Raw genomic sequence first — 5,294 nt, 5'->3', positions numbered from 1 at the left:
TACCAACCCCATTTGTTGAATTATTGGTTTTACTTGGTGGTTCAATTGAGCCTATATTATCCCAATTTTGAGCATTTTCTGCTAATGACTCCAAATATTCCATAGCTTCATTTGAGTTTTTATCTTCAAAAGTTTCATTACACATGAATTCTATCATTTGCCTATCTTTAGGTATTAAACTTTCATAAAAGTGAGAAACTATCCTCCATATTTCAAAACCATGATGTGGGCATGTATTAAGTAACTCTTTAAATCTATCCCAACATTGATAAAATGTTTCCCTTTGTTTTTGAAAAAAAAAGTTGTAATTTGTCTTTTAAAAGAGTTTGTTCTATGGGAAGAAAAAAACTTTTTTAGAAATTGTTGTTGCATTTCTTCCCATGATCTTATTGAACTCGATCTCAAATTTTGCAATCATATTTTAGCTTTATCTTTTAAGAAAAAAGAAAAAAGCTTTAATCGAACAATATTCATGCTACAATTTTGATCATTATAAGTGTTGCAAACCTCCTCAAATTCTCTTAAATGCAAATATGGATTTTCAGAATCTAGGCCATGAAAATTTGGTAAAAGTTGAATGATTTGAGGTTTAAAATTAAAATTAGATGCATCGGGAGGAAAAACTAAACAAGATGGTGTACTAGTTCTTATTGGATTCATATGGTGCCTAAGTGTTCTTGGTTGTTCATGTTCTTGATTATTATTATTATCATCTTGATTATTAGAATTATCATCCATGTTTAAAATATTTTCAAATACTCGAACAAGTCTAACACTTTGTTTACGGCTCCAAACAATCATACAATTAAAAACAACATACTATTTACATAAATAACATAAATAACAAAAATTAAACTTAATTTATACCTCCCCGGTAACGGCACCAAAAACTTGCTACAACTTAAATTGTAATTCACCCAAGTGTAGGTTGTCTGCAAGTAATATACTCGTGAGTATGAGATAAATCCACAGAGAGGATGCTGTAAGTTTAATTTTAGCAATGATATATTATAGATGGAAATATTATTATAAAACTTCAAATACACAAATTATCAAATTTTCAAGGCTTCAAAGGTTCATTGTTGGTTTATTTAAGATTGCTTAACAAAAATAAATAAAAGAAACTAAAATAAGAATAAACATAAAATAACAATGAAATATTTAAACAAATATATCATATAATACAGTTCTCACTATATTAATATCAGATTAACCGATAATTAATATATGATACCCATAATATATATATAAGTGCATAAATATAAATTGACATAAAATTAAATGTTAGATCAAATCACCATATTTCATTTAGAACAACCGGCAGAGCCACGCTATCGTCTAAATAAAATATATGACTTTTGTTTTATGTTAGATGCGAGAAAGTAAATGTTAGTTGCGAGAAAGTTAATGTTAGATGCGAAAAAGTAAATGTTAGTTGCGGAAAAGTAAATGTTAGATCAAATCACATTATATTATTTAGAACAACTGGCAGAGCCACGCTATTGTCTAAATAATATATATGACTTTATTATAAATTGATACATATATTTATAGTATATAATTATTTTAGTATTTGTTGTATCATATTATACAACAAATCAAGGTAGCCACATTTAAGGTACCAAGTATTTGATGTAAATAGATAACAATAAATCATCCAAATTATACCTACAAATAAAGATCAGTTAGTAAAACAAAATAAAAATAGAAAAGGAAAGGAAAGAATATACAAAATATAAACAATCTTACTTGACCAACAATGAAACCGTTTTACCTTGACATAAAAGGATTTAGCTTGCCATGAATATAAGACTCAAGAGTAAGGATAAAAGAAATTTCATACTTAAACTTGGAGAAATATGCACACTCAAACTCTTATTCTTACACACACAATATTTATTTCACAAGTGAGGAATTTCTCTACACTTTTGCACACCACAAAGCTTATACAACACATCTATTTATAGGTCAAATGAGAGCAAAAGTCCAAGACTCATTAAATGTGGAATAGTAAAGTTGGTGGGTGCTTGTCTCCTTGAATGTTAATATCATGGCCCAACTTTAATTGGCATGTTTGATGCCTTAGACTTTAGATTTGGCTTTTTCACAAAACATATAACACGTAGCCCTTTGTCTGTAGATGTGTTTTGACATATCATTCACCCCTTTTAAATAAAAGGTAAAATACTTATGATATTTTTACTCCAAGCTGGTCATAGTAAAAGTAAATCTGTCTCCATTTTGATGTTTGATTATTTTGATCATCTTAATGAGGTTTTTGGAATTTCTTGTCTTCTACAAAGTTGAAGATGCCTCTTTTGTGATTCTATAAGATTTGAGATTACTCCAATATAACCTTTGTAGCTTGAGTAATTTTTTTTTTACCAAACCTGCGCAAAACATAAAATACAACATTTTTAGTAAAATATTTAAATATAAACACATAACACTAAAATAATACAACTTCATAATTTTAATGAAACTTTAATTTTAAAACACACTTTTTAACATATAAATAATTACAAATTTTAAGTTTCATCAGGTTCAAGTCGAAGGAAGCATGATTAGATCGGTTTGAGTTGATAGAAATGAGACCTTGGTGTTAAGAAATAGTTTATGCATTCAAACTCATTTGCATTTTGAGAATTTTATAACTTGGTACGAAGCATGCTTAGAACTTCTATCGATCGAGACTTTATGTTGATCTTAGGTATTTTATGAAGGCATGCTTTTGGTATTGATATTTGTTATTGCATGTATTTTCGCACCCCCGTTTTGTTTATGAATTGGAATGCATGTCGAAAGCAAGCTCGGAAACCCTTTGAATGCCTGAACGTTTCTGCCCAGGACTCCCGCGCGCGCGCAAGATTTTACCTCTCGCGAGCGCGAGAATCACCTAGGGGCTCTGAAATTTTAGCCCCCGCGTGCGCGAGATGACTACCTCGCGCGAGCGCGAGGTAATTTTTTTAAAAAAAAAATTCATGATTTCTTTATGGCTTAATTATTAATTATTCGAGAATGGATGTTTAGAACCGAGGTCTCACAGTAAAACTGAGGATAGGCTTGGAACCTAGAGTGGGACTGCTAGGACTGCTAGGACTACCTTTAGTAAGGTATGTAAGTACTTACTGCGATGGCCAACATGATATATGATATATGTGTTGCATTGTATGTGCTATATGTTACCATGTTTTATTTCTTTAGCACATGCATGTTTTTATATATATGTGACTACATCTCGTGAGAGGTGAGTCATGACAGTTTCCATACGAGGGTTACTCCCTATGGATTTGAGTTAGGTGAGGGGAGGGTCATCCCATGTTTTGTCTATCACTGGGAGACGCCGCAACGGCGGGGTAGATGCAACAGTGATAGGGAATATACGAGTACCCCGCGGACTAGCTATCTAGCACGGTACTATGTATTCATTCATTGGCGCCCCTGAGCAGCCTATTTTACCGGGGTTTTAAAGTCATTTATGTGTTGCACATATTTTATATATCATTGCTTCCGTACTGAGCGTAAGCGCTCACATCCAGTATTTTTTGTATGTCTAGACACCCCATTCGACGGGGCAGGGGCAGGTAGTGCGCCCAGCGATTTGGAGTAGTCGGTGACCATAGAGGACATCAGGATTAGCTGTAGGTATTATTGTTAAGATTTATTCTATTAGGTTGTATATCAAATTGACTTAACCGGTTGTATCCGGCCGGTCAGCTTTTATTTAAGCTTTCCGCAGTGTAGTTCTGATTAGTGTTAATGGAATGCTTAATTAAGCTCTAAATCTCTTATTAGTAGTGGATCCGAGATGGGTCGCTACAACCAGCTTTGAATCTGCACACACCAAACTCTTCAAAATGTATTCCAATCGACATCCAACCATGAAAAAAACTTGAAAACACATCAAGATACTATTTTAAATAATTACATCCCAAGATTGAACCCAAAAACAAATCACAAGCTCGATTATCAATAAAAATCAGATTTAGACTCTTTGAAACCCTTAAAAAGTTGCAAACTCTCAAAACATGATCAAGAACTCATCGAAAATGACCTACGTTTCACAAATACATACAATCATACATCATGCTCTTAAAAAATCTTCAAAATTCATGCAATATACAATACATACACAACAATATGCAAATTTTTCATATTAAAATACATATATTCTTGAATGGTGGTTTCAAAAGAGTTTAAAAATTACCTTTTGCCTTGGTAGGGAGTAATCGGTATCTTAAGAAATCGATCTAACCTTGTCATGAATGCATCGTTGAATGATCTTTCTCCGTATGTGCAGCTTTGAAGATTAGGGGAGAAGGGGATGGGAGTTAGCGGCTAGGGAATAGGGGTTTCTCTCTCACTGGACGTCAACTTCTATTTTATAAAGTTAATAGCTGAACTGACCCATTAAATAAAAATACTGGCTTTTAAACTTTCTCTCTTAAATATTTTAATAACTTGGCTGTCAATCCCAACTTTAAATAATTTGCACAAAATACACTTTAACTTAAAACTTAAATAACATACATCACTTTTTAATCAAGAGCTGCATAATGGTCATTTACCTCTTTAAAATCCTTAAACCTCGTTCGTAGGCTAGTCTCGATTCTTTCGTCATCGGGATTAAACTCATATTTGAAACACATTAAAATTAACTTGCAACAATTAAACATCAGACAAATTAACACAAGTTTAAACATATATTTGAACACCTAAAAACTCAACTTTGAAACATAAAATCTTATGTAATATACTTTGCGCAAAATCTTTTAAACACAACTTTTAAATCAATAATACATAACATAAAAGAATTTAATTAAAAATTATTTTTAATTCATAAATAGATAAAATAAAATCATTTAAAATTAATTAAAAATCTTTTTAATACTCGTGAATGAATTTATGAATTTTCTGGGTGTTACAGGTCGATCGGACTCTAGTGTTCTTGGATATTGTAGATTCACGTTCGGTTTGTAGTGAGGGAGTTACACAGTGGTTTGAGTCTTCAATGGTACTACTCACTCATTGGCGTCAGTCTGAGCAGGATTGATCTTGTATACCTAGATACTCAGTCATTCATTATGCATGCATCATGTTAGTCTGTATACTCTTGTTTTACGTTATGAGCGAAGGTCGCTCACGTCTGTGTTATTTTTCATGGACACCATATTCGACAGGACAGTTGCAGGTGACTCAGCAGATGAAACCTGTGCGTAGCAAGTGTCAGATGTTTTATTCGCTCGCAAGCGCGAGATGTTTAGTTTTAATATAGAATGAGTAAAGTATCGTTC

General features: G+C 32.3%; 1 non-coding gene across 1 annotated transcript; it reads left to right on the top strand.

Moving 5' to 3' along the window:
• The first annotated feature begins 215 nt into the window (after nucleotides 1–215).
• On the top strand, nucleotides 216–317 carry LOC140894187 (small nucleolar RNA R71). The gene has a single exon (XR_012153733.1). It is a non-coding gene; the product is annotated as a small nucleolar RNA R71 (small nucleolar RNA).
• The last annotated feature ends 4,977 nt before the right edge of the window (nucleotides 318–5,294 follow it).

This window comes from Henckelia pumila, chromosome 3, assembly GCF_033568475.1.
Source record: "Henckelia pumila isolate YLH828 chromosome 3, ASM3356847v2, whole genome shotgun sequence".
Taxonomy (NCBI): domain Eukaryota; kingdom Viridiplantae; phylum Streptophyta; class Magnoliopsida; order Lamiales; family Gesneriaceae; genus Henckelia; species Henckelia pumila.
The sequence above is the reverse complement of the archived record's forward strand: the minus strand, read 5'-3'. Positions and strand labels throughout refer to the sequence as shown.